Genomic DNA, 25028 nt, shown 5'->3' with positions numbered 1-25028 from the left:
ATTTGATCATAATCATAAATTGACATCAAAATCTCATTCCCCGCAGTTGGTAGCAGAGTATGATGGTTATCTTCTTGAGGAAGACGACCTAGGCCAGGTTAGTTTACCCCAAGGTCCCTAGTCATCGTCGACCAGAAGAAGAATTGCAGCCGAAGACGGTGCTGATGGTGCGTCGAGAGAAAAGCAGCAGAGTCGGTCGAGAGTGAGTATAAGGGTCATGCGTTGTAAGATTGCGGTGTTTTATGTTGTTCCTGTGTTGTAATGTCAAGCGGAGTTGAATGCCTGTAGTGTGATTGAGGGAAGGTTGTGAGCGCGCGCAACCGGATGAAATCTTATGTCCAGAGGACTTAAGTGGTTCGGGTGTATCGAACACCCAGAGTAATTTGTCTACCATTGAAAGGGGGTCATGAGGTACCATTGATTTCCCGATAGACCGATGATAGGGGGAGCGTATGTGTGAGTGAATGAGTAGCGGACGCTGGTCGTACGTTTACTGTGTGTAAGTAACCTATCAGTTGAGGCAAGTGTCCGACCGTAAGAGGAAAGACGCTGTGCCAGTTGAGGTAGCAATTACAGTTAGACTGTGGCCGTACAGTCAGAGAAAAGTGATCGCTTGGACGGAAGTAGTCATTTTTCAATGTATGAATGAAAACGCATGTGAAATCGTGAGACGAATCGAGAAACGAGAGAAGCTGCTGAAGAAGGGACAAGTGACGTCGGCGTAGAACCGTGCTGGGATAGGCTGATTAGCGAGAGTCGTACAGGGATTTGTGGTTGTTATCAAGACGCAAATAAGCAAGGAAAAGAATTAGCAAGGATCAAAATGAAGTGTTTTAAGGGTTTAGGAAAAATCTTTAAAAAGAAAAGGAGAAATTTATATGCCGGAGAAGAAGCTCCACCAGAAGGCACACCAGCATATCATATGGCAGTAAATGTAGGCTTACACTCGATATTGTGGATTTCCGAGTGGCACAGGCTAACTGAAGGGCAAAAAGAACTAGCGTTTCCAAGATTTGGAACGTTTAAATTAGAAGTGTTGAACCAACTGAAGGCGACGATGCTTTCAATGAGACCTTTACCGAGGCCAACACAATTTGAAGCTCTTGGTGTGTGGTTTAGAACAGCACACGAAAGGGGCGTAAAGAGGCGACAAGAAAGAGTGAGAAGATCGGTAAAAGCAGTGCAGGATTCTAAATGGGACGATGAAGCTAAGAAATGGAGGGTACAAAAGATAGAAGCGGACAAACTGTTCACCATGATAGAGGCTACGGGAGAAAGGAAACCTCTAGAACAAGAGGATGAGGAAAGCGAGTCGGAGGAAGATCTAATAGAAAGGTTGTTAACAGATAGACCACCTCCATACAGCGGTGAACTTGCGAGTCCCATATTACCGCAAACAGACGGAGCTAGGTGGGGGGAATATAAGTCGATCCCGGTAACAGAGTGGGACGCTAATAAGACTGAGGAAATACCCCAAACCAGTTCTGAACAGAGAGTAGTGGGAAGATTTGTGGTCCAGAAGGTGCCGGAGACGCAATGCGCTAGGTCATACCAAATGCCGGACGCTTTGCAGGTCCCGGTCACCATAGGCCCTATTGTGTCAATCTACAACCCAGAAGGGGTCCAGCAGGATGAACAGGCACGATGGGACAGTGAAAGAGCAGAAGAGGAGAATAGGAATGCCACAATGAATCCCCACAGGCAAATACGAGCACCAATAAGTCGGAGTACCCCATTGGATTCCGCAACGGGTCCCAGGGTAGAACAGGGAGGTCGAAGAGGACCAATGGATTTGAGGGGTCCTAAACCGAAAACCCATAAGGAATTGAGGGAATACCTGAGAGAATGGGACGCTGCCGAAGAGGCTCGGAATAAAGGTTTAGAAACGGGATCCGAGTGGAGAGAGCAGGATAACAGGATTCTCTCTCATTGTGGAGCTGGCGAAAGCAGCCCCGAGTGGGAGAGAGGAAGCCAAGAGAGCAGAAGAGATACTTATCCTGCTGATAACAGCAATAGGCTAATGTGCGAAGACAGAAGTGCAGGGTGTGGCGAAGTGCCTCGCGTCACCTTCAGTGAAGGGGAACGTAGGACACAGGAGTACCAGAATACCTTTAGGTGCACACACCATGCCCCAGGTGAGAATGTGAGACATTGGAGTCACGGAAACATGGAGAGTCGCGAAGCATCTCGACATGCATCCGGTGATAGTGGAAGGAGTCATGAGAATTTAGGGAGTCGCGAAACGTCTCGCCATGCATCCGGTGATCACGAAAGAGATCACGGGAACACGGAAGACCGGCGAGGGCCTTTCATTTTATTAAGCGACACCAGACAACAAGCAAGTTATAATGGGTTAGAACCGAACGGTGGATCCTATCTCACATCTGGAGAAACCGAGCCTAAAAGTCGGAACGTAGGGTTGGGGGACGGAGCCTTATTCCACCATACCCCACGTGGAGATGGAAAGGCTTGGGATCTAGAAGGGTGGGAACGAAGAGATGGAAGGAAGACTCCTCATAACTCACCTGTGCTCAGGCGTAGGGCGCATAGCGGAGGTGAAAGGGATATGAGAGAAGAACATAGAACTGAAATGCTGAAAGCTGAAATAAAAGCAAAACGGCTTGACGTGATGAGTTTCAAGGCAGATCTGGATGAATTGATTGATGGTACAGTGCCATTAGAGAGATTAGCCTCGTATACACCAGACGAGATACTGTTTCTATCCAAAGATATTACTCGGAGGGCGAGGTCAGCTCATGAGAACTTATCTAATTTAGCAAACAGGTACATGGTAGACCTGTCACGAACTAAGGCTTTACAGAGTAACCATAGGCTAACTTGCACGGATCAGGATTTGGATGATCGCAGAACGATCGCGCTGAAAGTACACATAAGGGAATTGATCGTAAGTATCAGAATATGGAGAGATCTAGATAGATGGGAGGAAAGATGGTCCAGAAAGGGCTCTGTCAGACGGAGTGTGCTTGAAGAGTCCCAGGACGCAGGCTTGATGCGAATGGAAGCCTTCCCTTTGCGAGAAATCGCGAATGGAAGCTACGTTCATGTGCCCTGGAGTAGGGGGGATTTGGCGGCATTCACCAATTCCTTCCCAAAGCTTAGGGATAATCCCGTCGAGTGGTATAAGCAGGTAGAAAGATTCGTGAAGATCTCGAAGGTACTGTGGATCGATTTGAACACACTGTTCGATATCGTAGTACCCGGAGATTTGTGGACGGCGTGCAAGCTTAGTGTTGAATGGCCTACTTGCGAGCCACCGAGAAATATTCGGACGAATGGTCCATCACTCAGAGTCATGGAAAAATACGAGAGAGTAATAACATGGCTAAAAGAAAAAGTGCCAGTGCAAGACATAGACTGGGTAAAGATAGATCGAACTACTCAGGAGCCGAAAGAGACAGTTCATGAGTTCTACGAGCGATTGCTGAAAGCATTCAAGCAGTACAGCGGGTTAGATGTGATGGATCCCAAGGACATAGGACAGTTTGTTTCAAAGTTTGTCTTAGGATTGAGACCAGAAATATGCCTAATGATCCAACAGCATCTGATCTGTTGGCAGAACAAACCTTTAGATGAAATTCTGAGGTATGCAAGGTACTGTAGTGACGAGATAGACTCTAAGGCAAAGAAGCTTAAAGAAAAGTTAATGCTAGTGCAAATGCAAGCTGCTGGAAAAGATAAACCGCGGCAGCAGGGAACAGGAACGCAGGCAAAGAAACAGAATAATCAGAGCAGAGACGAGGAAGAAAGACCGAGACCGAGAATGGATATCGCGACACTGAAAAAGACGACGAGATGCCATCAGTGTAATGAGGTGGGACACTGGCGACGCGAGTGTCCTTACAATGTTGAGTCAGGGGAATTAGAGCAGGAGGAGGAAGAGGTTCAGAACAACGTGGTTAAGGGAGCCACAGTCCCGAAGGGCAGGTTTGTCAAAGGGGGGACTCAGACTCCTCGAGCCCCGTTTCCTCAACCACCTCGCATCTCAAACGGAGGGAAGACCTACAGACAGATGCCATTGTTTGTAGGAGGAGGGGAATGTTACTACGTTGATCCTCTTACAGGGCAGCGGGCGAATAGGGAGGAAGATTGTACTCTAGGAGCCGCTTTGGAAGTAGATCAGAGAGGACCATACGTAGAGGCGGAAATAGCGGGATGTCCTACGACCTTTTTGGTGGATACAGGGGCCACTCGATCCACGTTAAGATCTGTGGCAGTCCCGGGTCTGCCAATATCAGGAGAAACGGTTCAGGTGGTAGGAGTCGCGAACAAAAGGATGACGAATCCCTTGACCGAACCAGTGTCAGTAAGGATAGGGAATTACAGTGACGAACATCAGTTTGTGATCTGCGATTCTAGTCCTGTGTGCTTATTAGGGAGAGATTTGCTGTGCAAACTGAATTGCACGATACATTGCACACCCGAAGGAGTAGAAGTGCAGACCAATGATGAGGACGCTGATTTTAAAGTCGTAAACTCAAAGGAGTGTGTGGAACTTTATCCTACCTTAACAGTGGAGGAGCTTCCACAAGACTTGAGAGAGAAAGTCTCAGCTGAGGTATGGGATTTTACTGGGGAAGAAATAGGATTGATCAAAGGAGTAGAACCGGTAAAAATCTTGGTAAGACCCCATGCTGAGTATCCAAGAACACCACAGTATAAGCTAACACCAGAGACGATTGCAGGAATAAAACCTGTGATCGAATCCATGATTAAGCAGGGAATACTGAAGGAGATCGTGAGTAGTCCATGTAACTCCCCGATCATGGGTTTGCAGAAACCTAGTGGAAAATACAGAATAGTGCAGGATCTTCGAAAGATTAATAACATTGTTGTCTCATGTTGTCCAGTGGTACCGAATCCATCAGTCATATTGTTTCAGATACCGTTCCAAGCTGAATGGTTTACCGTGATAGATTTGTGCCAGGCTTTCTTTTCGATACCGTTAGACGAAGAGAGCCACTATCTTTTCGCTTTCAAGCTGGAAGATCGCGTTTTAACATGGTGTCGTATCCCTCAGGGGTATACAGAGAGCCCATCGATCTTTAACCAGCTGTTGAAGAAAAATCTTGAGAGTCTAGTATTGCCCAGGAATTCAGTTCTGGTCCAGTACATAGACGACCTCCTAGTTGCGTCAGAAACTGAGGAAGCTTGCAGAGAAGACACCATCACCTTGTTAAATCACTTGGCCGAGAACGGACACAAGGTGTCTCCAAGTAAATTGCAATATTGTAAGACTGAAGTGCAATACTTGGGCCACAGGATTGAAAAGGGAAAGCGGAAGGTGTCTCCAGACAGAATAGAGGCGATTATGAAAATGAACGCGCCTACGACACAAAGAGAAGTCAGGATGTTTCTAGGCATGGTCGGTTATTGTCGACAGTGGATAGCAAACTTCTCACTGAAGGCAAAACCGCTATTACAACTGACGCACAAAGGAGTAAGTGATCCGGTACCATGGGACAAAGATTGTTTGATGGCGTTTTTGCAGCTGAGGGAGGACTTATGTCGTGCCCCGGCTTTAGGAATGCCAGATTACACTAAACCTTTTTTGCTTTACTGCTGCGAGAGAGAGGGATGCGCTTTAGCGGTATTAGCACAGGTCCACGGAGATGCGCGCAGGCCAGTGGCGTATTTTTCGGCTACATTAGATCCAGTAGCCGCAGCGTTGCCCGGATGTCTCAAATCCGTAGCTGCAACGGGTGTCAGCATTGAACGATCTGAAAGCGTAGTTATGGGTCATCAGTTAGAAGTGTATGTACCACATTCTGTAGAACTGTTAATGACCAGGACTAAGACTCAGCATCTGACGAATAGCAGGCTCACACGCTACGAGCAGGTCATACTGGCTGCCGAGAATGTGACCCTAAAGAGATGCTCTGCCTTGAATCCTGCAACCTTGATGCCACTTCCGAAGGAAGTGGACGACGAAAATTGTACAGAACATGACTGCCTCGATGTGACTGAACTATGTACCAAACCGAGACCTGATATCGTAGATGAGCCATTGACAGACCCAGACGAAATTGTCTTCGTTGATGGTTCATGCGTAAGAAACGATGTCGGTCAGCTGAGAGCAGCTTATGCAGTATGCACGATTACCAGAGTTATAGAAGCCGCTTGCCTGGAAGGAGTACACTCCGCACAGGTAGCTGAAATCGTGGCTTTGACTCGTGCTTGCCTAGCAGGCGACAGACTCCGAGTCACTATATACACCGATAGCCAGTATGGTTTCGGCGTAGTTCATGATTACGGGCAGTTATGGTCTCAAAGAGGTTACATGACCTCCTCGGGTTCTCCTATTAGGAATGGAGAATTCGTGAAACTTCTGTTAGAGGCTTTGCAAAAACCTATGGCCATAGCTGTGGTCAAATGTGTAGCACATACAAAAAATACGGACTTTGTATCACTAGGAAACAAATACGCAGATGAAGTAGCGCGTTACTGCGCAGAGCAGGGATATTCTCACACTGATGCCAAAGTGGGGGGAGTCCAGGAGAGAACTGAATTAACCATGTTGTTAGACACGGTGGATACGTGGGATGAATTGAGAGCTGTACAGGAAAATGCACCAAATGATGAGAAAAAGAGCTGGGAAACAGCAGGGTGTGAAAAAAGTGAGATGAATTTCTGGGTTTCTGCCGACGGGAGGGCAGTTTTACCAAATGAACTTGTTAGTCCAATGGCAAGGAAATTGCATGGATCAGCACACATAGGAAGAGATGCTATGGTGAGAGTATTCAGACAAACGTGGTTCAATCCTAAGTTTAGAGTAGCGGCAGAAGCAGTGTGTCAGCGATGTACGATCTGTCAGCAACTAAATGTGGGAAAGAGAACACCAGTTACCTTGAGTCACATAGGAAGGTCTGGGGGGCCTTTCAATAGGATGCAGATTGACTTCATAGAAATGCCTCCATGCAACAGACTCAGATACGTGTTAGTGATTGTCTGTATATTTTCTAGATGGGTTGAGGCTTACCCTACACGTAGGTGCGATACACTTACAGTAGCAAAATTGTTACTTAGAGAGTTGATACCGAGATTTGGGGTGCCATCCTCTTTGGAATCGGACAGAGGAACTCATTTCAATAGCGAAGTGGTGAAGATGCTATGTTCAGCTTTGAATATCGATCAGAAGTTACACTGCAGCTATCGACCAGAAGCTTCAGGGATCGTAGAGCAAATTAACAGTACTATCAAGTCCAGACTGGCTAAAGTTTGTTCATCGACATCCCTGAGTTGGCCAGACGCACTTCCAGTAGTTCTTATGAGCATACGTAGCACACCTGATAGAAGAACAGGCCTCTCTCCACATGAAGTGCTAATGGGGAGAGCTATGAGATTGCCATCGGTTCCGACTGCAGCGCTAGTGAACATCACAGACGATTTGATCTTGGACTACTGCAAGGGACTATCTGATGCCGTTAATTCTGTGTCCCTCCAGGTCCAGGCTGCAGAGGTTCCATCAGTACAAGACTTGTGCCATGACCTGAGTCCAGGAGACTGGGTCCTGGTGAAGAAGCATGTCAGGAAGAACTGCTTAGACGTGCGTTGGCGAGGACCATTTCAAGTCATACTTGTAACGAATACCGCAGTGAAGTGTGGAGGTCTGCCAAACTGGATACATGCTTCACACACCCGAAGAGTGCCAACACCTCCAGAAGACACAGCTCCTCTCTCGGATGAGAATCCGGCCGGAAGCGGAGAAGCCATAGAGGGGGAAAGCCAAGCTGTGGAGGTGATCGAAGAAGCTGAAACTGTGTTGGAACAGGACGACGGAGGTCAGGACACAAGTGGGACCGAAGTCGCCTCAGGAGAAGAAAGTAATTGGGATTCCGACACAGATATCGAGCAAACTGAGAGTGACCAAGAGACGGGTCCTGGAACAAGGAGCGGAAAGACGGAAAGCAACGAAGCCAGTTGGCCGGAGAGAAGGAAAAGGCCAAGTTCGGAAAGGAAAAAGGAAAGAACTCTTGCCCCGGTCGCTGAAGAATCGGATCAGGAGGCAGAGACGACAGATTCAGGAACTGAGAGTCCACGAAGATCGAGAAGGGTACGTGTGCCCTGCAGAAGGTACGCCACCCCAGAGTGGACTTATCTAGCAGATGTATTGGGGACAGAAATCTGGGAGAGTGAAGAGCGTGAAAGTAATCGATCTCGATCCATTTGTGGCAGTGGAGATATGGATGTTGGCACCTGGACTCGAGACTGAGGGGTTACTGACTTTCACACTTCCTATACCCCCACGTCTGAGTAAAATCCAAGATTTAGTGCTAGAAAGATTACAGTTTCCAACAGCTGGTCAGCAAATGACGGAAGAAGAAGAAAAAGTTATTCGTTTTGAACTGTTAATAATTGTTGTGAAAGCTGCAGGTCCGAAAATAATTGTTGATGCATAAAAGACTTTGTACGTATGTTATAAAGAAGAAGATAACCTAGCACCGAGTGGAAAGAAGAAAAAATTAGGGATTACATTTAGAGGACGGAGAAGGGCTAGGGTTGTCTGCTGCTAAGAAGAGAAAAAGACATTGTGGTAAAAAAAAAAAAAAAAAAAAGATACCTGTTGACAAAAAGCACTTTAAAGACTGTGAAAGCAAACAAGCAACCAAAGACTGGAAAGAGACTTTTCGCTAGAGAACGAGGTACGCTGTGTTGATGACATGGAGAACGGCAACCCAAACAGAAAAGCTAGATGTATAGTAGGTACACTTATAGCAATAGTGATATTTCTCATAATCATAGTAGTGACGATATCTTACATGACAGGACATGAGAATGATAAAAGAATAGCAAATGTAAAAATTGTAACGACTTTGAAACCTGCTCTTGTGGGAAAGAAGGAGGAGAGCAAGGTTATACGTGAAAAGGCGTTATTGACAGATGAAGCTCGTAGATTACACATAGACGAGTCACAGGGAAACTTTAGGTCAAATGCATATGCTAAATTATTGTACGAATATATCGATGCCATGGAAGCCAAAGATTGCTACGTTTGTATGCAATTGCCGGCTTCTGTAGACGAAGGCATTAGATATCACCATCTCCCATTGACTTATGGGATAACATGTAGTTTACTGCTTAGTATATTTTATGGTAGAGAAGGGTTTGAGTACTACTTTTCAAATTATGATTCGGTACTGCCTGAAGTTCCGAATTATAAGCAAATGAATAAGTGGGACTACTACAAAAAGGAAGATAGACTGGCTAAATTCTTTCTTCCTTGGGATACATTAGATACATCATATGCACGTAGAAATAATCTGACCTGTAAAGTATCTGAGGTAGAGAAAAGGTTTATAGCACAAGTAGATGATCGATGCAGACGGCAGAAGATTCTAAAAATGTCAGGACAATGGAAAACAGATTGGACAGAAGAAGAGAAGGCACATAAAAAGAAAGGTAGCAATGGTCCAATAGCATTGGATAGAACGCAGAAAGGAAAGTTATGTTTAGCTCGAAGCAAGACATATTATGAGAGCGAATTTGTAGGTGAAGTTAGTTGCGAGCACTCTTTTAAACTAGAGTACTACACGAAAGATTTTATGAAAGGAATGCAAGCTATTCCGAATGTGTATTTTGTATGTGGGAGAAATGCCTATGTAAAACTTCCAGACAATTGGTATGGTTCGTGTTACTTGGCAATTGTCTTCCCCAAAATATATCATGCAAAGGATTTAGCGATCATAGAAGGAAAGGCTTCGAGGAGAACGAAAAGGGAAGTAGGAGATGCAGAAGTAGTAGGAGATGTATTTGGAGCGATGTTTCCATTGTTAGGTTTGATTCTTAACGATGTTAAGATTCGAAGGTTAGCAACAGTCGTGGATAGGTTGTCTGCCAGTACTGCAAGATCGTTGATGTTAGTAGAAGGTGAGATGCAGTCGATTAGAGCTATGGTTTTACAGAACAGACTTGCTTTAGATGTGATATTAGCAAAAGAAGGCGGAGTTTGTAAAGCTTTGAAGGTTCAGGAATGTTGTACATATATTCCTGATAATTCAAAACCACTTGAGAAAGTCATACAGAACATTACACAAATTCATCAAGACATTGAAGATTTATCAAAAGTAAATGTTTGGGAAAAAGTAGGAAACGGAGTGGGAAAGGTTGGAAGTTGGTTTGCAAATCTAGGCAAAAGTATAGTTTGGTATATTTTAAAGCCTGTATTAATAGTATTAATTTGTATAATTACATTATTAGGATTAGTAAAATTGTATAAATGGTATAGGTCGAACCAGTTACAAAGATCGATGAGAGATCAAGAAAGGAGACTAGCTGTTCTACAAGATCAACAGTATAAAAGTCTGAGAACACTTGAATCGATGAAAAGAGGAACTGATGTAACAAGTTCGGTATAAGAGATGTATTCAAATTGCTTTTAGTGATGACTCCTAAAAGTCATCAAAGGGGGGAACTGAGAGAGCGCAATTTGAATGCAAAGTATACCATAGCCATATCTAGACGTATATGTTATAAACGTAAGGAATGAAACGCATATTGTAATGTAAAGTTGGTGATTATAGCATAAAAGCCAACGAATGTGATAATATGGTATAGGAAATGTAAATGTATTTACATGTTAAAATGCATTAGATTTAGAAGGCCCGTATACATGATGGGTAATGTAGAAATGCTTAGGAAATATCGAACGTGCACAGTAGAATTCGTGTACGTGTGTAACTTTAAACATGTGTAACTTTAAGTGGAGAAATAACATGGATAAATGTATAAGAGAACTTACATGACGATGTAACCAAGGGAAATGCATAAGTTATAATCTAAGCAGTCGTATTCTATGTATTACTTATATTTGATATAGAATGTATTTAAGTATAACGAAGGCTTTGCTAAAATACGGATATATAAATGTATGCCAAAGGTTATACTGTGTAGAGGGTTTCTGTAGGAATGTTGGAAGAGTTTAGGTCATTTGTGTTTGTAACCTAATTGGTCAAAGAGTTCGCAGGAGCATAGTCAAGTGAATGTAATTTAGTGGGCTTGTAAAAGTCGTAAATAGCTTGATGTGGACGTGAGAGCCGAGAAGTCTAGCACTCGTTAGATTTAAGGTGACAATGCCGGACGGAGCTTATTGCTCGAACGTGAGGAGAGACACTTTTTGAAGTGGACTATGTTTTGATAAGACCATTCACAGGACCTAGTAGGGTCAAGCTAAGAGACATAGAGTTAAAGCTTTGTCTAAATTCGTATGATACCTGATCTGAAAGAATCAATAAAAGTCGACGATGAGATGATGAAGATGACATCTAAGAAAAAGGTCAACTTAACGAACGACGCAAGGAGTGGACCAATGGAAGAAGCAGGAAGTTGACATCATCGGGGGAAAGTCCGTGGTGGGCGTCAAGGGGCGTTCCACCCACACGGTGATTGTGTATTTTAGGGACAGCACCCCGGGGAGGAGGTAGCAATTGGGAGATTAGGAACAGCGAGACGAATTGCACAGAGCCAGGGCGAAGGGTAGATGCCTTGAGCAGATGCGCTGAGAGATCAGAGCGCAAGGGAGCAGTAGGCCGAGGACCCTTAGAGAGCGGATGGGTAGGCAGATAGGGTACTGCTTCCGAAACTTAGGATTTCCTTTAGAGGCTAAAGAGAGTTTGAACTTCTTTGGAAGTCAAACTGCTGACACCTTTTTAGGGAAGAAACTTGCGAAGTAGGATTGTCACATAGCACAGAGTAGGGACAGATTAACTTGATGATTTTTATCTTACTGCAGATGACGCAGAAGGAACCACTTCGCATCGAAGCTTAAGCAGCTGATATTGTAACCGATTTTGTATTTTGTATTCTTTGAGATTTTATCCTGAGTGGATTGTAACGCATTCAAAATAACTTTATATAAACTCTTAAAACTTTATCAGTTGTAAGTGGTTCTTCAGAGTGGCGTCAGTTAATGGGGTTTGTCTAACCTATTCGGGATTGTCTTTTACTCAATGACAGATACAAATCGGTCCGAAATTGACGAATGAGATAAAATTATTAATTTGATCATAATCATAAATTGACATCAAAATCTCATTCCCCGCACATGTAATAAAAATACGTCAATGGGTATTGTCTCGCAGGATTCGGTGTATAACCGCTCAGCTTTGGTGTGAAATGTAATAAATAAAGGGTTTTTTTTGTATTCAAAGGGTCTAGGGTGAGGCCTGTCCATTCTTAGTTAAGTGAAAAGGGAGATTTGGGAAAGAGATGCCATTTGTTTCCTAGGCTCTCTGTTGCCAGCTTGGCACTGGGAGGGACACTGGTCCTAGAACCATTTGTTTCCAGGGCTCTCTCTGGCCATCTTGGCATTGGGAGGGAAGCTGGTCCCAGATCTATTTGTTATAGTTTAGGAGGGAGAGCCTGCTTATTTCCCCAAAACACTCCACTGGCCGGCACATATGCCACTTTTAAGAGGAGAAAGGTTGTACCATATTGAGCACTGTGAGATTGTTTGCATTAAGGCAAAGAGGATGTGCAGCAAAGGTTGGGAGGTTTGCCTTTGGAAACTTTTTCCTTCATTGGATAAGGAGTGTTCCTGAGTCACCTTTACCCCCGGCTTAAAAATACTACAAAAGTTGCACTTTACCCGCAGCTCATCAGAACACTCTCTGGACCTGTTGGAGAACAGAAGAAAGTTGTAACTGATAAGTAAGACTTGCATGGAAATCTGAAGGGCTGGACCTGTTCCTACTTATACCAAGGACTAAGACATGGACTTCAATGGCCAGTTGATGGAACTCCTGTGCTGCTACAAGGACCCAGCAAGCTTCAACAGGCCTTTTTTCTGAAGTGCCCAGCTAACCATTAGCAACTTGACCAGGATACTACTGTTTTTTTGTGCTGGAGCGTGTTCTAGCACATGTGTGCTATTTAACAGGAGCCTTACATGTGAACTAGAGGAGCTGCTCCAGGAACTCAAAAAAGTTAGTACTTAGAAAATATTTGGACTTCCCAGAGCTCTGGAGTGTCAGCAGGACCCCATTGGCAGAGACCTCCAATTCTGAAGGGACTTCATTTTGCACAGCGTCTGGATTGCACCACTGGAGGATTTTTAATTCCATAAAAAGTATAAGTCAGAAGGTAGAAAGCTTAACTAAGTGAAAGTATGAAAAGTATCAATCAAACTTAAGGACATCAGCAGCCAAAATATTTTAATTATTTTCCCACTGGTTTTAAAAACTGTATAGTATTAGTTTTAAATGTGTAGATTAAAGTACCTTTCATTTATTAAAATAAAACACTGGTTTGGAAATACAGATAGTGTGCAGTTGCAAGATAGTTAAGTGCTGAATTTTGTACACTCCCCACATTACTTCGCAGGGACTGCTCACCACTTTTACCACTCAAATTTAAAATGTTGAAGGGCTTGTCCTCAGGCCAGTGTGCATAGCAACAGTACAATTGTCAAATACACATCTAGCCCCACCGCTGAGACTCAGTAGCCCCTGCTTTCCCCATGGCAACCGAATGGGGTATGACATCTGTTGTTGCATTCAGACATATATCACATAATGGACATGCATCAGTTATTCACTCTGTCAGACATTAATGATCTTTCTCTACTCACATCATTCAGAAATGATCCTGCGTCTTACACCTCATCTCTTTCCATTTCAGCTCTGTCTTTTCACTCTCACCTACTGCATGGACGTTCTTTCTTCTCATCAGCTTAACCAGTCCCACACAGTCAATCCAACTAGTTACATGTTAGTACTTCAATATCTTTTTGTTTGGCCCTGTCAATATTGCAACAGCTCCTTTACACAATTTCTCATAAAATCTACATCTCAAAAGGCGCACATGTGACCATTGATCCCTGCATTCTACAGAAAGGCAAGGAATGGATCTGTATGCAGTGTTAACAACACCTTTATGACCACCTGACAGACACTGGAAGAAACTTCCTCTACCTTTAATCATTGATCCGGGGCTCTCACCCAGATACATAAAGATTACTCATTTCACAGTATATGCGCTACAAGATTCATATATTGCATGAACTAATACCACAGAAAGATACTGAAAAAGCACATACTCTTAAGGAATACAAGATGAAGTAAAATGTGAAATGTAAACATGGATATCTTTCTGACATGGGTTTGCTTAAGTGTTGTGTTGAATTTCACACTCTGTGCATGGTCACCCTCGAATAATTTGTCTTCACCCATCCTATTTCGCTTAAGTAGATCTAAAGTGATTGTACTTACGTAAAATATTGTCACATTGGCTTACACTTGAGTGGCATATTTAATTTATTTTTAAGTTCCTAGTAAAGTGGTATAGCATAATCCCAGGTCCTGTAAATAAAATTTGACTAGTAGTAGTGGCCTGTAGCTTTTTTTGTGCCACCCATTTAAATAGCCCCTTAAAACATGTTCCATGTCTGTCATTACTGTCTGTTGGCACTTATAAACTGCCAATGTGACTTGCCATATAACCCTCTTGCCAGTCTTAAACTTCCCTTGTAGTACACATACGTCACCCCTAAGGTATGCCCTATTGCCAATATGGCAGGTTGCAACATTAAATGTTTAGACATGTATGTTTAAGCTTTACATGTCCTGGTAGTGAAAAACCCCAACATTTGTTCTTCACTTCGGTGAGGCCTACCTCTCCCATAGGATAGCATTGAGTTGCCTTAATACATTGCGAACAGCTTCATATTTCATGTTTGGTGTCTGAGAAACTGTCATTTAAAATCCTCTTTGATGGTTGGGTTGGATTTTCGCTAAAGGTAAATAAAACTCGCAGAGCATCACTACACCAAATTGCACGGAGTTACACAACAACTCTGTGAGATTCCACTGAGTTTGGCCCACCTAAAAGATAGATAAAGTTTAGTGATAGCTGTGCTGTATGCCAGAGCTTCTGCGATTACACCTACTCCCACACAGCATCACCAATCTCCTCACCATCGCTTTAGCTGTGGTACAGCTGCGTGTTGCTTTTGAGTTTTTTCTGGGCCTCTTGCGCTTGGTTGTCAAGTGTCCCTACAATTGGGCTGTAATAGAGGCACGCTACAGAACTGGCTACTTCCAGTCTTTTAATGTAGACATGGAGGCTTTGGGATTTGTTTATGCTTTTCAAACAGTAGCAAGCATAAGTTGGGTTGTGAACCATAGTGCCCATCCAATGCTATGTCATTGCACTACAGGATGGCAGGCTTTATGGGAATAGTTATTATTCAATGGGTGTGTGGGTGGACTGTAGTTATCTTTTACACCTAGAACACTACTATGAGGTAGGTCTGTGTGCTAATTTGCCATATTGAAGTATTTAAGGTTTGGATTTTCTTCAAGTCAGATTCTGTGAGAAAAGGCTGAGTTTGGAAATAGAAAGAAGGTTTGTAAATATCAAAAGGACTCCTCTTGCTGGAAAGGCGTGCCCGTCGGCGCCTGTCCACGCCCAAACAGGTCCAGGGGCCATACCCCATGGCCAAATGGCCAAGCCATACCCTAGACTTACCTACAGCGCCAGCTTTTTGCGAGCTTACAGGCCCCACCGCCATGCAGACTGTTCCACATTCAGCTTAACTAGTAAGTCCTCGCAGTCTTGCTCTAACTGCTCTCTGTCACTCGAGGTTCCTCAACTTTGTCATAGCTGTACTCCTCAACAGCCGATTATCCCAAAAACAGTATATAACTTTTTCAGCATGAACTGTTGTTCCGTACCAAAGCGCAGACGTGAGATCTTTGACCTCCTAAATGATGAACAACCGGATGCCCTCTTTGTCACAGAGTAGTGGCTTCATGAAGGCTCTGGCCCGGATATCGCAGAAGCACTCCTGGCTAACTACGCCATGGTCAGGTGTGATAGGGTGGCCAAATTGGTGGGGGCATCGCTATTATCTTTAAAAATGTATATCAATGCCTTTTAGACCGTATTAATTTACAAAATTGTGAAGTCGCGTCTTTTAGACTTGTCCTTCATCCCAAAATCTCCCTAAATGGCATCCTAATCTACCGCTCACCGGGGCCAGCCAACGACTGGGTCTCTCACCTGTCTGAGCTTATTGCCTCCTTGCTGCCAAATTCTAGTACTCTTCTAGTTGTGGGTGATCCTAATATTAATTTGGACGACCTTAGCAATAGTGTAGCTAGAACCCTGATTACTGACCTCCATGCGATGAACGTCATTTTACATAATCATGGTTCCACACACAAAGGTGGACATCTCTTAGACCCCATTTTCCCCAATCTGCCGGACCTACAATGCCTTCTTTCTTTGCCTGTCCTCTAGTCAGATCACTATTTAGTCAACTTTAGTATCTCGCCCTTGACTACCTCAGCTCCACACAGAGGCAATCACGTGGAAAGGAGAAGGACATGGAGGAAATTGGACATCGGCTCCTTGAATAAAGCTTTTGCCTCCCATCTCCCTTTGGAATTGTCTACATCAGCTGATGCTGAAACTTCTGCGATGCTGATGGACTCCTGGCTAAACAACGCTATTGACATCGTCCTCCCCGCTTCTCTAAAGCAGGAGGCACCTCACAAGATGCAAGCCCCTTGGTACACCGAGGCATTAAAAGTTGAGAAGTCCCGGTGCAAGACGCTTGAGCGCATTTGGCGCAAAGATTATTCTAAGCAGGCAGCTCTGGCCTACAGAATGGCCTTAAAATCTTACCACAAAGCGTATGCCTCTACTAGGGCTAGCTTTGTGACGAAGTCCATAACAGATGCCACCGACAAATCCAAAGTCCTGTTCGGCCTACTGCTAAATCTCGCAGGCTCGTTCACATCAGCAAAAACTCCTCCTCTGACAAATAGGAAATGCGATGAAATTGACCAGTTCTTCATAAGTAAGGTGGAGAAGATCCAACAGGACATCTCCACCTGTAATCCCAACAACAAGTATATAGCTCAACCCACTCCAGTAGAGGATGCACCCCGGCCCGTGACCTCTATTCTCCATCCGCTTCTAACTTGGCCTGTTCTACAGCCTGAAGGTTTTCACGAAATTCTCTGCAATATAAAATCTGGCTCCCCTTTGGATCCCCTCCCTATCTCTCTACTTAGGGCGCTCAATCCCCCGCAATTGTCTACAATCTGTTCCACTTTGAATCTATCACTAAAGACTGCCACGGTTCGTGCCATCTGGAAACATGCAATGTTCACGCCAATTTTGAAAAAGCCAACTGCTGACCCGGAGCTTCTTGCCAACTACCGCCCCATTTCACTGTTACCTGCTTTTTCCAAGGTCCTCAAGCGTCATATCCACCTTCATCTCACTCAGTTTGTGAGCTCCAACAACTTACTTCATCCATCGCAGTCTGGTTTCCGGCCTGGTTTCTCGACGGAGACCACACTCCTGGGCGTCACAGAGACAAAGGTGAAACGGCCGCGCTGATATTACTTGATCTCAGCGCGGCGTTCGACACTATTTCACACAAAATCCTTCTAAACGCCTTAGCCACCATGGGCGTAGAAGTATTGGCTTTGGGCTGGCTGGCCTCTTTTCTTTCTAAGCGCACCTTTCTCATTTTCTCCCATTCCGCCACCTCCAATACCTATTCACAGTCCCACGGTGTCCCTCAGGGTTCTATCCTCAGTCCCCTACTTTTTAATGTTTATGTTACCCCTCTGGCTCACATAGCTGTTAGCGTCGGTCTCACACTATTCACATATGCCGACGACTCCCAGGTCATCTTTACACTTACCAACTCTGACAAGGCCTCCTCCTCCCTCCTTCAGCTTGGACTTGGAGAAATAGCAAAATGGATGAATCACAATCTTCTCAAGCTGAGAAGCGAGAAGACGGAAGTCCTTGTCCTAGGACATAAGCCTAACCTGTAGACTTCGAGACACTGGCCGGCAAACCTGGGTCCTCTTCCCGTACCAGTGGAGCAGTTACGAAATGTGGGCGTCACCATTGACAGGGACCTTACAATGCAATGTCAAGCCAGTAAAGTATCAGCCACATGTTTCACCATTATACGTTGGCTAAAAAAGATCCTGTGGATGCTGCCTGATGACACAAGGAGGACGGTGGTGGGTGCCTTGGTCACCTCCCGGTTAGACTATGGCAACATACTCTACCTGGGGGTGGCCAAGGCTGTCACCCGACGCCTGCAGCTGGTACAAAATGCTGCAGCGCGTCTTCTTAGCGGTTGCCGTAAAAGCAACCACATATCCAGCCGCCTCCGTGATCTACACTGGTTGAAGGTGGAAAACCGGGTGAAGTTTAAGGCTGTCACCTATATGCACGAGATCAGGCACAAGACGGCACCTAGTTATTTACAGACCCTAGTAAAATCCTATTTCCCCTCCCGTTCCCTCAGCTCTTCCTCCCAATTCCTCTTCTCTGTGCCCAGGGTCAAGCTCTCCAGAATGGGAGGTCGTTCCTCTGCCTATTTGGGGCCTAAGTTATGGAACTCTCTTCCTTTGGCCATTCAGTCTGAGGACAGCCTAATCTGCTTTCGTAAAGCCGTTAAGACCTGGCTTTTCGACCAATAACTATTTGGCCAGCCATTCTTTGTTAGCTGCATTATCTTAGGGGTAGCTGTTGCGCTCTATAAGCCCAAATATTAATAATAATAATAATAATAATAATAATAATAATAATAATAATAATAATGTATAAGTCCGCGAGCAGGGCTGATGGTCACAACAATTGATGTTCACCTACAGTTTGTCATGCTACATGTATTGTTTTCCTTGCTGTCATCAACATAACAACTATTTGTCCCTGTGTCTACACATAATTGCCGCACAGCATTCATTCCTTAATAAAGACTATAGGAATGCAGAAGCTCTGATACCAAAGGAAAAGTCCTAGTGTCAGTGCTGAATAATTCCACCGGCAGAGTAGTGGAATGTATTGATAATTAATTGCTAAGTTCCTCCAACTCTGCCAGCAGAATGATGCCTTTTAACCACCACAAATTTTAACTTTGTTAACTTTAAACCTGCCTTGAGCCGTCAGAGGCCTGCCTGCTGCTTGAGCCATTTTCTACTGCCTTAAACCGAGGAATCCCAAAGTGACTCCAAGGGATAGTGGGACGGCCTGCTGATCAAAACCTTAGTGACAGAAAAGGTTCCAACCATATTGAACCCACACCTGAACCCAGCCTGAGTGAATCTTAGCCCCCCAAATTCGTACCCCCTTTTGTCCTGGGTCCTTGGTGGTGGTGCTAAAGGTACTGGAAAGGCCAAAATCCACAACTGAGGAATTTTTGACAAAATACTTTTTTGAGAACCGAGAAGAGACTGGGACCAACCAGCTCGTCTATCCACCCAGGATGCATCGCTGGTCGGCCTGACTTCACAGCAGCTCCTGCTTTGTTATTTTTCCACAGCAGCAAATTATGTTCAGCAGTCATTCACCAAAGGGCTATCCAGCCTTGTGGAACTTTTATTGGCTACAGCCTATAGCCTCCTCCAGCTGGAGATTTTTGACTTACAAAAATGAGACTAAGGGCCTTCATATGACTTTGGCGGTGCCGGAGCGGGACCGTCTTGCTCCTGCACCGCGAAACGAATGTAGAAACTGTCCACAAGATCGGGAGTTTTTTCCTAGTCTGGCGGTAGTTCTTTGGTGTTCCTAGGGTGGTGTCTATGAAATAGGCACAGCAATGGGAACATCAAAGGCAGTGCCTGTACGGCATGGACTGCTGCAGTCCATACCGCATAGGTACTGTGGTATATGCACACTGGCGTGAGGACCTTTGTTTCCTCACTGCAGTCGCACCACCAAGAAAAGTGTGGCGGGAAGGAAACTCGTAATATTCTTGGCAAGGCTGCTGCAGCCAGCCAGACCACTGCCAGATCCCTGGTGGCTGCAGTGGTCCCAGAGCCATGGTCAAAATAGGGTGGTCAGAAAACCGCCACAACCACTGTCATGCAGGTACCGCCGTCCATGGACGGCCTGACTCATTATAAGCATTTAAGTCCAAACGTAGAATTCTGCACCACAGCTTCATCGAGAGGCTCCCCAACAATTATGCCTCCTGCTCAAACACCACCTGCAGCATTACCCCACATAACATTACATTCTGAGAACATTTTTTTCAAATTAAGTATAATGGTTAGTACTGACACAGTCCAATCATTTTATGTACCTAACTCATGCTTCATCCACGTGGCAGCTGCATCCCTCTATGTTAGATGATCCTGGTTTCATGAAGAGACCAGAAAGGTGCTAGCACTCTCTTTTGAGGGTAATTGGGGAATAGCATCCACCAGACAAGTTAAATGGGAGGCATTGAAGGTTGTGATCTAGGGTCGCTGCATTCAGGTGATGTTTGGAGTTAGAGCAGGCATACATAGGGACTTGGTACAAACTGAAACATCATTTGGGCCCTTCGAGACTAGGGGGGATACTGAGGCACAATGCATGCTTGCCATGGCTCAAGAGGGCCTTGCACAATTAGTAGAGCAGCTGCTCTGCCTGGACCTCAGGACATATTAATCATGAATGGCGTGGTTCCTACATAGTGCAACCCTTGTGCATCCTGTATCCATGATCAGGAAGTCCCGAACGCACACACTCCTTAGTCAGTCGTACATACTCCAAGTGTTCACCATGTTTTATCAGCAGTTGGATGATGCCCCCAGATTGAACATCAAGCATATATCATGCACTTCTTGCATGGATTAGGGATTCCCATACTGAATTCTCTACAATGAGAAAATGTGAGTGCTCTGCTTATCCTACAGGAAGTTTAGGCCACCATTAGTGGACTTTCCACAGAGAAAAACCCTGACCTTGATGGATTGCATGTTGAATTCTACAAGGCTAATGCATCCCTTTGGGCCCTGAAACTGCTTGAAGTCTACCAGCCCGCACTTGCAAAGGGTCACCTTCTGCACTCCTTCCGGGAGTCTCTACTGGTTTCCTTGCCCAATCCTGATAAAGTCCCCCTGGAGGTGTCCTCCTGTCACCCATTGTCAATGCTGGGTACAGATGACAAGATCCGTAGTAGAGTCATCACAGCCCACCTAATGGAGCATATGCTGCACTTGGTCCATGAGGACCACAGCAGCATCATCCCCAGCAGGTCGACTACCCTAAATATCCGGCGATTACACAGGCTGATGATAGTGGCCCGACAGATTGGCCTTATGCTGTCTGTCTGGTGTTGCACCTCAAAACAGCATTTCACACTGTAGACTGGGATTACCTGTTTGCTGTGAGGAGCCTGCAAGGTATAGATGGGAGACTACAGAGAGTTATCAGGCTAATAATACCGAGCCTGCTGCCCGATTGCGGATAGGCCACCTTACATTGCATCCCTTTTCGGTGAACAGGGGAACCCGATAAGGATTTCCCCTATTGTCACTCTTGTTTGTCATGGCAATTGAGCCCTAAGCCCAGGTACTCCGTCAGCAGGGCATTGGGTGGGGCATACCATTGGACGGGACAATGCATTTAGTGTCCCTATATGACAATGATGTCCTTGTATCTAACCAGGAAATATGTACGGAGGATCTAAGATAGCAGAGACTCTTGAGGCATACCAACAGTCCACAGGACTAGGGATTAGCTGGTCCAAATCCTGCGTCTTTCCACTTACTGCAGAATGTCCTCAGCAGCAGTTGTCAGTGGGAACTCACTTATTACACTGAGCACTCAGTATGTTCCGTTATCTGGGTATCTGTATCTATCATAAAACATAGGATCGCCTCGTTGAGAACCTCACAGGGATCAATTCCTCACTCAGACAGGAAATGACATTCAGGAGTACCCTTCAACTATTGGAAAGACTCACACACTCACTAGTAGATATTGTATTCAAGGTTCTCGCTATTTTTCTGGTGCAGATTGGTTAATCCTCCTGAGTAGGAAGGTATGATAAATGGTATGATAAATTGACAGAATTGCATTATCCCCAACATGTGGGGAGCGTCCCCAATGCACACGCAATATGTCCAATTTCCAATAAATTTGAACTTGTGATCTGGGTATTCCAAATAATTGTATTCTTTGTTTTCTTCACACTATTAAATTTATTTGCATTTTTTAGTGTTCATTTTCATGTATGAGTCTTGTTAATTCCAACAATAAGACCCTTTAAATTAATATGCCCAATGCATTTTGTGCTAAGCCCTTCGTCAGGGCGCTCGTTGATCAAACGACATACTAAACCCAGATATAAACCCTGAATTACCCGGAAGCTCACTTTGAAAAACGTTATATTATTACTATCACCATTGGATAAACAAAGATGATAAAAGGATGTGCATTATGAAACAAATATTCACTAAAATGTGTACAAATTGCTTGAAATGTCACCAATTGGATAGTCACAATGCAAATAATTGTCTACCTCTTTATAATAAGTTATCTCTCTGAGAAAAAACAATCCAGGTCTCATCATTTGACTAACCATAAACAAATAAAAAAAGTCCTTAACCCCTTGGATGCTTGTGACGGAACCATTCCGTCATCAGTCACAGTTGAGCTGTGCTGATGACGGAATGGTTCCGTCACGACCACACCCTGTTCTGGAATGTCCAGCACAGGGGGGGAACTCGTGCAGCAGCCAAGGTGTTAAAACCTCAAATATGTTTTTGTTTACATGTCCAACCTTGATGCATGACAATAATAAAAGTAAACTGCATGTTAAAAATCATGATCAAACAATGACTATGCGCCTTTGTAAATCAGTAAAGTTTAAGAAATACAAACCCAGATTCCTGTGCTGAACATGCTATTGAATTTAGTTAACCATTCTATTATTTATCAATGTTGTGACAGTGTTCGTAATAACTCAAAACACATCAAAAAGTGTGAGAATCAGTACATGTGCGTGAGCAAAACATATGAGATTTGTGAAAAATATATTATTGCATGCTTAAAGTAATATGTTTTCTTCCCCATTATTCAGTGATGGGCTCAAACCGATGTTATATGAGTTAATGTTCATCCTGCTTAGATCCATTAAAACAGCTCAAGTCCATGCGTTCATTGAGACACTTGGGGTTTGCGGTATTGAGATAATTAATCTAATAATTTCTCTTTGCAGCAGAAATTTAGTATTATTCCTATCAGACATGATGGGAACTTGTTCGAGGATCAGGAATCTTAGTTTCTTAGGAATCTCCGCATTTGGGCCTAGGGGACACCTATTCTGCCCCTCTAAACATCCCTGCACTGTGTGGCAGTCACCTTGATGTGCTTGCCACAGGGTGCTGGGATGTTTGGAAACATCACTTTTTCTATGGGAGCTCATGCTGCGGGCATTTTCTGCCCATCGCAGAAGCTCTGATAGGAAAATTGATGTTTCTGACTGCACTGTGTGCAGTCGCATCCAAATGATTGGAACAGCTGACCTGAGGTCTGTTGATTCCCAATCCGCAACATTGTTGGGTGGACGTCAGTCTGCCCGACATTGTAATCAGGACTTGTGGATATGGTGGACAATATAAACATCAGAATTGTGTGAGACTGACTCTACAGATGTGTTGGCCTTAGTCCTGCTAACTCACAGTGAACCATCTGTACCCCTTACCTGAGAAAGTATCACATGGATTGTGCAACCTCAGAACATGAAAACCCTGACTCCCCGAAAATATCGTCCATAACAGATCTAGAACCCTTTCGCTTAGTTACTTCTCCAAAGAGATACACAGGAAATGAACAGTAACGCGTTTCAATATTTTTTGAAGCATTGTGATTCTTGAGTAAAATATTTACGCTGCAATGATCAGTAGAAGGAAACAGAATAATTTGATTAGCATTATACGAATGGTGAAAAAGATAAACATTTTAACAAATGTGCTTATTACAGGGAATGTATGCTTGCATACAAGCACTACAATATATTGTCTTCCTACCTAGCACATCCTAATCCTAAACTGCCTAGGGTAAGTGTATCTGCCAAATCACTGTAGGGTGATCTAACTCCCTGTTACCTTTGGTAAAACTTCATTAGGCTGCCCATCTTGTTGGAGAGGTGGGCAGCAATCATTGGATGAGATAAACAGTAATCAGTTGGGCTGGAATTCCAGCATGGATCGGTCTCTCAGTATCAGTGAAATGCTCCTCTGTCTAAACAAAGGATTGATGTCATTAATATAAAAAATAGCACCTATATTACTATGCTGGAGTCGCAGCCGGAACACTATTGTTTTTGCTATTGTGATAGGTGTTGCCAAATGGCCAAATCAAATAACAACATTTTACATGATGAACTTATACCTTGTAAAGAATGCTCAAGGTATTTGATAGTGTGCCTTTGAAGTGGGAATATAAGCAACACTCAGTTCAAAGAATAGTATCTTGCACAGGTATGCACACAAATTTGTGTCAAAGGTAACTGTGTTTAAGAAAGGAGGCAACTTAACAATGAGAGGATGTAAAATGGTGGTGTATCTATCCGGGCCTATAATGTGACCACATAACACTAGGAATAAAGGTGTGGAGTTGGATTTCTCAGGTGTATCCTACATGGTATTCTCATTTTGATGGGTTTTAACCCACCCTTTTTAGCTCTTACTCTGAGCAGGTGATAAATGTGTTTTTGGTGAGCTGAAGCATTACTTACTTCCCTGTGCCTTTTCTGAGTGTCAGGCAGGGACCAAGGTTCGGGTCTGTTCTGCAATGTACCCACTTCCTAAGGCAATTTAGTGGCTTGATTTTCAATGACAGTAATGTTTTTTTCCATACCTGGTAAGTCCTGGTGTGCCTACCCAAAACTCCTTATAATTGAATGGCATCGAAATCCACACAGGAATTCAGTACTAGTTCAGAGATTCTCAAGCATGATTTTTCAGATAACAGACCAGAAATATAATAATTTCCCTTAATAATCACATTGCGTGCATAAATGCTACAATTGCATGGATATAAAATATGTAGGATGTCCAAAGGAAAGATCTAAGTCATATTCTGTATTTATTCCCCAAACTATACAGGCATTTTCTTTCTTCATCCTATTTTACATATACCTTGGCAGGGAATAAGAATAAATACATGTGAAGCTACCTTTTTTTTCCTAAAATCTACTTTGCACTGCAAAGCAAATTATTGAAATGAGGCGCTCAATCAATATTGTTGGAAACGCGATGCAG

The sequence above is a fragment of the Lissotriton vulgaris genome, chromosome 8 (genome assembly GCF_964263255.1).
Source record: "Lissotriton vulgaris chromosome 8, aLisVul1.2, whole genome shotgun sequence".
Lineage (NCBI taxonomy): Eukaryota > Metazoa > Chordata > Amphibia > Caudata > Salamandridae > Lissotriton > Lissotriton vulgaris.
This window is presented reverse-complemented; position numbering follows the sequence as displayed.